The sequence below is a fragment of the Triticum dicoccoides genome, chromosome 4A (genome assembly GCF_002162155.2).
Source record: "Triticum dicoccoides isolate Atlit2015 ecotype Zavitan chromosome 4A, WEW_v2.0, whole genome shotgun sequence".
NCBI classification, from domain to species: Eukaryota; Viridiplantae; Streptophyta; class Magnoliopsida; order Poales; family Poaceae; genus Triticum; species Triticum dicoccoides.
Window position 1 is genome coordinate 34,024,134 of NC_041386.1, and position 9,135 is coordinate 34,033,268.

Below are 9,135 nucleotides of genomic sequence, written 5' to 3' on the forward strand. Positions count from 1 at the left end.
ATACTATAAATTCATATTATTCTAGAAAAAATGAGGGAGAAAGAATTATCGCAATCCATGAGACGGATCCGCCGCCAAGCCATGTTCTTCCTCGGGAGGGCAGATCTGGAGTCCGTTTGGGGCTCCGAAGAGGGGGATCTTCGTTCTTCGTCATCACCAACCCTTCTCCATCGCCAATTCCATGATGCTCCCCACCAGAAGTGAGTAATTCCTTCGTAGGCTCGATGGTCGGTGAGGAGTTGGATGAGATTCATCATGTAATCGAGTTAGTTTTGTTAGGGCCTGATCCCTAGTATCCACTATGTTCTTAGATTGATGTTGCTATGACTTTGCCATGCTTAATGCTTGTCACTTTGGGCCCAGGTGCCATGATTTCAGATCTGAACCGTTTATGAATTCATCATTATATCCATGTTTTAGATCTGATCTTGCAAGTTATAGTCACCTACTACAGTTATGATCCGGCAACCCCGGAATGACAATAACCGGGCCCACTCCCGGTGATGACCGTAGTTTGAGGAGTTCATGTATTCACTATGTGTTAATGCTTTGTTCCGGTTCTCTATTAAAAGGAGGCCTTAATATCCCTTAGTTTCCAATATAGACCCCGCTGCCACGGGAGGGTAGGACAAAAGATGTCATGCAAGTTTTTTAATAAAGCGCGTATGACTATTTACGGAATACATGCCTACATTATATCGATGAACTAGAGCTAGTGCCGTATCGCCCTAGGTTATAACTGTCTCATTATGAATATCATCCAACAAGTCACCGATACAATGCCTACGAATTTTTCCATATTATTTCTGCTAAGTTACTGCTGCTATCATCACTGTTACACTGGCTACAAAATTATTGATATCACTGTTGCTGTTACTATTGCTGTTGTCACTACTATCAAAACTATCAAACTACTTTGCTACTGATCACTTTGTTGCAGATAATTAATCTCCAGGTGTGGTTGAATTGACAACTCAGCTGCTAATACCTTCAAATATTCTTTGGCTCCCCTTGTGTCGAATCTATAAATTTGGGTTGAATACTCTACCGTCGAAAACTGTTGCGATCCTCTATACTTGTTGGTTATCACTCCTCCCACCGCTAGTGCGGAGTCTTATGATATTAATGTCGCTTTGTTGATCTTGTTATGAAAGAGCAATTTTTCAGTAATCCTAATAAGGATGGCGTATCCCATCTAAACACTTTCACATAATTGTGTGATATGCAAAAGAAAAAAGATGTGGACAACGATATTGTGAAATTGAAATTATTTCCTTTTTATTTGCGAGATCGTGCAAAAATTTGGTTTCATCTTTGCCACGAAATAGTATTGATTCTTGGAACAAGTGCAAAGATGCTTTTATCACTAAGTATTTTCCTCCAGCGAAAATTATTTCCCTTAGACATCATATCATGAATTTTAAGCAACTTGAGCATGAACATGTTGCCCAATCTTGGGAAAGAATGAAGTTGATGATAAGAAATTGCCCTACTCATGGTTTAAATATGTGGATGATCATACAAAAAATTTATGCGGGATTGAATTTTGTTTCTAGAAATCTTTTAGACTCCACCGCGGGTGGTACTTTTATGGAATTACTTTGGGTGAAGCCACTAAATTGCTTGATAATATTACGGCTAATTATTCACAATGGCATAGTGAAAGAGCTCCTACTAGTAAAAGGATCAATTTTGTTGAAGAAATTAGTACTTTGAGTGAAAAAGTTGATCCTCTTAGGAGATTGGTTGCTATTAAAAATGCTCCTATTGATCTTAATGATGTGCCTCTATCTAATTTGATTGAGAAAAATAGTGATCCCATAGATGTGAATTTTGTCTCGCGAAACAATTTTAATAACAATGCTTATAGAGTTAATTTTAATCATGTGCCTTTTCCTGAAAATTCCTCTAATAATTATGGCAATTCCTATGGTAATTATTCCAATAATAATAATAGGATGCCCTCGGATCTTGAAAGTAATATTAAATAATTTATCAATGCTCAAAAAGTTTTCAATACTATGATAGAAGAAAAATTGAGTAAACTTGATGATATGTCTAGGAACATTAAAAGAATTACACATGATGTGGCAAATCTCAAGATTAAAAATTTTCCACCCAAGGTTGATATTAATTAATCAATTAAAGCTTTACATGTTTCTATGGATGAAATAAGAAAAAACCACTATGCTTAGAGCTAAAAGAGAATTTTTAGAAAGAGTGTTTTCGCCCGATTGCTTTCATAGTAATGATGAAGATGTTAAGATGATTGGTGTTTCTTCCATTGATTCCTTGTTTACTAATGTTAAAATTGATGATAAGAGGACTAAACAAGAGTCAACTTTAGCTAAAAGGCGTCCACATAATTTGGAGGGTGAAAACCTTATTGAAAAAATTGATAAAGGTGGGTTTGGAGAGGTAAAAACTTTAGCTAGTGATGTGCCCACTCTTTTGGATTACAAAGACTTTAATTATGATGGTCTCTCTTTGATTGAGTGTATTTCTTTGTTGCAATCCATGTTAAATTCACCCAATGCCTATGAACAAAATAAAGCTTTTACTAAACATATTGTAGAAGCGATGATGAAAGCTTTAGAAGAAAAGTTAGAACTAGAGATTTTAATTCCTAGAAAATTATATGATGAATGGGAACCCACCATGAAAGTCAGATTAAAAATCATGGGTGTAATGCTTTATGTGATTTGAGTGCTGGTGTTTCCACAATTCCGAAATCTCTATGGGATGTGCTCCGTTTTACCAATATTGAAGAGTGTTCTCTTAATTTGCACTTGGCGGATTGTACTATTAAAAAGCCTTTGGGAAGAATTAATGATGTTCTTATTCTTGCAAATATGAACTATGTGCCCATAGATTTTATTGTTCTCGATATTGATTGCAATCCGTCTTGTCCCATCAAACTTAGTAGACCATTTTTACGAACTATAGGTGTCTTGATTGATATGAAAGAAAGGAATATTAAATTTCAGTTTCCATTGAGAAAGGTTATGTAACACTTCCCTAGGACTAGAATTAAGCCACCATATTAATCAATCATGAGGGCAACCTATGATGCAAAAAACTAAATATGACAGCACTTGAATCTATGCATTATGCCTAGCTAGGGGCGTAAAATGATAGCGCTTGTTGATGTCTAATACCAACTTTATTCTTGTAGACTCGTGTTGGGCCTCCAAGCGCAGAGTTTTGTAGGACAGTAGCAATTTTCTCTCAAGTGGATGACCTAAGGTTTATCAATCCTTGAGAGGCATAGGATGATGATGGTCTCTCTCAAACAACCCTGCAACCAAAAAACAAAGAGTCTCTTGTGTCCCCAACACACCAAATATAATGGTAAATTGTATAGGTGCACTAGTTCGTCGAAGAGATGGTGATACAAGTGTAATATGGATAGTAGATATTGATTTTTGTAATAGGAACAATAAAAAATAGCAAGGTAGCAAGTAACAAAAGTGAGCACAAATGGTATTGCAATGCTTGAAAATAAGTCCTAGGGTCCGTACTTTCACTAGTGAAATCTCTCAACAATGCTAATATAATTGGATCATATAACCATCCCTCAACGTGTGATGAAGAATCACTCAAAAGTTCCTATCTAGCGGAGAACATAAGAATAAATTGTTTGTAGGGTACGAAACCACCTCAAAGCTATTCTTTCCTATCAATCTATCCTAGAGTCTGTACTAAAATAACACCAAGCTATTCTTTTCGATCGATCTATCCAAGAGTTCGTACTAAAATAACACCATATGATACACATCAACCAACTCTAATGTCACCTAGATAGTCTAATGTCAATGCGAATATTCGTGAGTTGATTATACGATATGCATCAAACAATTTCAGATTCATAATACTTAATCCACACAAAGAACCTCAAAGAGTGCCCCAAGATTTCTACCAGAGAAAAAAAGATGAGAATGTGCATCAAACCCTATGCATAGATTACCCCAATGTCACCTCAGGAATCCGTGAGTTGAGTGCCAAAACACATATCAAGTGAATCAATATGATACCCCATTGTCACCACAGGTATTCATAGCAATACATACATCAAGTGCTCTCAAATCCATAAAAGTATTCAACCCAATAAAACGAAATCTCAAAGGGAAAACTCAATTCACAACAAGATAGAGAGGGAAAACACCGTATGATCCGACTATATTAACAAAGCTTGCGATACATCAAGATCATGACATCTCAAGAACACGAGAGAGAGAGAGAGAGATAGAGAGATTAAACACATAGCTACTGGTACAAACCCTCAGCCCCGAGGGTGGACTACTCCCTCCTCATCATAGTGGCCATCGGGATGATGAAGATGGCCACCGGTGATGATTTCCCCTCCGGCAGGGTGTCGGAACAGGGTGTAGATTGGTTTTTCGTGGCTGTAGAGGCTTGCAGTGACGGAACTTCTGATCTAGGCTTATTTCTGGGGGGGGTCTGTATTTATAGGATTTTTTGGCATTGGTTTCAGGCTAAGATGGGCCTCAAGGTGAGCACAACCCACCACGCCTCGGGTTGGGCTCCAAGCACGCCCTGGTGGGTTGTGCCCTCCTCGTGGCTCTTTTGGCCCTCCCACAAAGCTTCAGGGGTCTATTTTGTTCCAAAAAGATCGTCAAAAAGTTTCAGCTCATTTGGAGAACTTTCATTTCTGCGCAAAGTAACAACACCACGGTAGTTCTGCTGAAAATAGCATCAGTCTGGTTAGTTCCATGCAAATCATACCAAAACTATATAAAATTGTTGTAAACATGGCATGAATACTTCATAAATTATAGATATGTTGGAGATGTATCAGCATCCCCAAGCTTAATTCCTACTCGTCCTCGAGTAGGTAAATGATAAAAGAAATAATTTATGAAGTGCGAATGCTAGCAAAGTGCACAAGTTTGATCAATGATATATTCAATCACTTTTCCTAGCATCATAACAACAATTCTTTCTCATAAAACTTCTCATGTTAAAGTAGCAACGAATTCACATGTTAAGGTTCAAACAATGGATTCTCTTGAAACTCAACAACCTACATTCATAGTCACCAATAACAATTGCAATTCAACTTATTAAACAAAGTCTAAGTAAGAGCTCCACATACTCAATCGTCATATAGTATTCCATGATTGCTAGTACTCAAAGCATATACTTAGAACAAATGGCATCCATCGAACACAGAGAAAGATAGGGGCTTAATGTTTCACCTCCCAACTCATTTATCATAAAGATAATTTTCAACAATAATAAATCATGATCAAATATATTTGACTGACCATATGTGTCTTGATCTTTCCCCACCACATGATGCTTGCCAACTAGAGAATAGTTGAGGTTGAAATGATAATTCATTCTATTGACTCTTGCATAAAAGTAAATAATGGAAAGTAAAAGATAGGCCCTTCGCAGAGGGAAGCAGAGGTTGTCGTGCGCTTTTTATTTGGATGCCCAAGCTCTGAATGCAAAGGAACGTCATGTTATATTGCCCCTTATGATAGCAACCTTTATTATGTTGTCCGTCGCTTCTATTACTTTGCCATCACAAGTTCGTACAACACTCCATTTTCCCTTACAATAAAAGATCAAACATATTTAGGAGAAATTTTTATTGCTTTATGCACCGATGACAAATTACTTGAAGGATCTTATTCAAACCATAGGTAGGTATGGTAGACACTCATGGCAAGAAACTGGGTTTAAGGGTTTTTGGATGCACAAGTAGTATCTCTACTTAGTACGAATTTTTGGCTAGCAAAAGATCCTAGGCAAACACCACATGTTGGAGTATCCATGACAATATAACTTCTATGCAAATATACACAACCATAACTCATTACATTGTCTTCCTTGTCCAACTTCAATTAATTTTCTCAAGTTTAAAAATAATTAATGGGTATTCACAATCATAGAAGATGTCCAAGATAATATATTTGCATGTGAAAGTTCTCTTCCTTATACTAATCACTAGTTGACCCATTGCGCCAAATGGCGCAGAGACCCGCTAAAGACATGCTATCGATGAAAATAGTTTCATGTTGCAAGGACCTTCTACTAATTCATGCTATTTTTTAAACATGTTTATTACGTTGTGAAATAATAGTCTAGGAACAGGGAAATTGCATAATATGAATATGTTCAGTTTGAAAATATGCCCACTATGATGAGAGAGTAAAGTTGGCATGGTTGTATTTTTTTGGCAATGGGTTTGGAAAAAGAAAATATTTGTGTGACATGAATAGGTTACTATAGGCTTGAGCAATCACATAGGACACGAATTGTAACTATTTTTATAAAAAATAATAGACTTGTCCTTCAAAATATATACTTGAGCATGCATAATTTGTTATGTTATTCAGGAACATGGAGGCATAAGTCTTAAAAAAAATACAAACAAAGAATGAAATGTAAATAGTTGCTTAATGTAATTATGCAACAAATTAGAACATCAGTGGGTTAAATAACTGAGCCTGCAATTAGAAAGTCCAAATAGCTTACGCTAAAAAGAAGGTAAACATAGGCGACACCGTAAAAAAGAAGGTAAACATAGGTGACACAATAAAGCATGGTTTGGTGAACTCTATCGCACACTTTGTGATGTTTGATGAATAAAGCTACCCCTCAAAAAAGTGACACAATAAAATGTACTTAATACATGATGAACATTTCTTAGAAATAGTGGTCAATTACATCATATAATTTGGTTCTGTACAAAAAAAAAGTTTCCTCTTTTGTGTATATATCCTAAACACCACCCCTTGCGATGAACTCTTTGTATTTGTCCACAAATTTGGTTATTCCCCATCCAGCATGTCAGTTGCAGTCTCCTGAAGCATAAGAACAACACAAGTTAAAACAATCTGGTCAAACATACACTAAGAATATACTCATGGGCATTATCGACAGATTAAACCAAAGTTATAGTGCAGCAGGTTCTCTGTAAAGTCAAGTTACCATGCGGTTTTTACGAACCAATGGAGAAAAGCCGAAACACTGACCCAAGAATTAACCTGAGAAGGTCATTCTTCAAGCTGACTCCTAGCAGAAGATGATGCATCTAAGTGAAGCTGCCTGGAGATTTCTTATATGTCCCTTGCTCTCTACTGCAACAGATAGTTGGAATGGCATATATATAAGATACGTGAGAGGTACTGACAGAAGCTCACTCTCAAAAGGCACATTCAGTATGTGTATGTAATGATATAGATGCGTTATTAATTAAGTAACCTGAATAAGTAGTTGCATATTTCTTCTAGGTACAACTGTTTACATATTTCTTCTATATCCATTGCTCTCTGATGTTATAGCATATATATGTACTGCAAGTAACAAAAGAGTATTCTCTTTCCTTTTTTCAACATAACAGTCTACTTATCTGATGCACTTTGGCTAACAGGAACATAAGAAAACACCAATGACTAATCATTTGGAAGGCAGGATGGTTGAGTCCTACACATGGCTAGTCAAGCCCTCTTGCCAAGCTGGAAAGTTTCTTACAAATGCGGAAATATCCATAAGATTGCATCTCTCCTGTTCTACTCAAATAATATTTTGTATATATCAGAGGTTTCAAAAGCTAGGTACCAGTTAACTCCTATTGTGTCTGTTTGTATATATATCATTGGTCTGTTTTATTCTAGATCCTTACTAACCAAATAAAGATCAAAATTTTGAAGTAAATTATATGCCTAGAAACCAAATAAGAACTACACTGAAAATATTTATGAATTACTACAACTATTCAGACCATTTTAGACTACTTTAGTATGAGACTGTAATCAAGAATAATGAATGTAGGTGATATGATATCTTGTTCGAACAATAAAATAAATAAGGACATACAGGTAATGGATTTGACCAACAAAACCAAATACTTCCAGATCTATATGAACTTCTAAAGAATTGATCAAATCTTAAAAGTTAGAAAGGCTAAGGAGATAGAGTAATGATATGTTACAGGAATAAGCAAGCATATTCGCTGACCATACATAGTGGCTGATTAGCGATGATGCACTCAATGTGAACCGGTGTTTCCATGCCTATCAGGATAAAGGTATTCTTTTCTGCAAGGATAAACATGGAAGTGGAATGATCAAGCAGACCGAAAAGAGTTTTCATGACTTAAAAATAATAAATAGAATATGGAAATAAGTGCTTTGAAACATAGAATTTTGGAGCTGCACAAAAGATGTAGCTGAAGAGGACACCCCTAAATGAAAACATCAAGCTAAAAAATTAAGCTAGCAAACCAGTCTGACCTATTAGATATCCCACATGGACAATAGTACCTACATATTGAAGCAACAAAATTGACCAAAAAATCCCCATATATGAACATCACAATCTGTGGGCATTAACTAAACACAAATTAAACCTAAAAGAAGAAGTCAAATGATAAATCTTCTACAACATTAACACATGGGTGATAACATCAAGAAAACAATTGATTGTGTTCACACGAGAGAAATATCACCTTGTTCTTCTTCACCAAATTCTTCTGCTGGATTATTCCTCCTCTTATTTCTCAGATCGTCAGACATCGAATCAGAGGATGGAGCGCCTAACAGAGCAGAGAAGGGAAAATATTTAGGTCTAGTAAAACATTAGCCAAGCGAGTACACAAATTCTTGTCCGTTACCTTGAGGAATATGAGATCCAAAAATAATACACTGTGATAAGGTGACCATTATGACAATGTCCATGGACCTGCAAGCACCATTGAGTACAATCACAGAAAAAAATCAAAAATACATTAGAGAACAACAGGACATCATCACAATAATACCTTTAATCTAATAGAATAAATGAATAATAATGAAGAAATAATGGAAGGAGAACAGAACTATAAAGCTTTTATTAATCGATGAGTAGCCTGGTTCACTTCCCAAATATAAATATGCAGAAATTGAGGGAGATGGACACCGATCAATTTGACATGTTGCGATTTCTGCCAAACTAAGAGACACAACCAGCCAATGTATTTTTAGCTCCACTACACCAATCTGATTGTAAGCTGATCAAGCAGAAAGAATATACAATATAAACCATGCCCCTATTATCCTAACCCAGGACAGCCGACAAGCGGGACTAGAAGCAGCACCGGCCCACCTGTCATTGCGAGACCAC

At 36.3% G+C, this 9,135-nt stretch overlaps 2 long non-coding RNA genes across 3 annotated transcripts; both read right to left on the reverse strand.

Annotated features, from left to right (window-relative positions):
- Positions 1–6,654: 6,654 nt before the first annotated feature.
- LOC119288622 lies at positions 6,655–7,131 on the reverse strand. 2 transcript variants are annotated; one of them, XR_005141229.1, is made up of 2 exons: positions 7,008–7,131; positions 6,655–6,836 (listed from the first exon to the last, which is right to left on the reverse strand). It is a non-coding gene; the product is annotated as an uncharacterized LOC119288622 (long non-coding RNA). The 2 variants fall into 2 exon arrangements; XR_005141228.1 differs by having other exon boundaries at positions 6,964–7,131.
- An 866-nt stretch (positions 7,132–7,997) lies between these two features.
- LOC119288623 lies at positions 7,998–8,748 on the reverse strand. The gene is made up of 3 exons (XR_005141230.1): positions 8,648–8,748; positions 8,483–8,569; positions 7,998–8,072 (listed from the first exon to the last, which is right to left on the reverse strand). It is a non-coding gene; the product is annotated as an uncharacterized LOC119288623 (long non-coding RNA).
- Between the last annotated feature and the right edge of the window lie 387 nt (positions 8,749–9,135).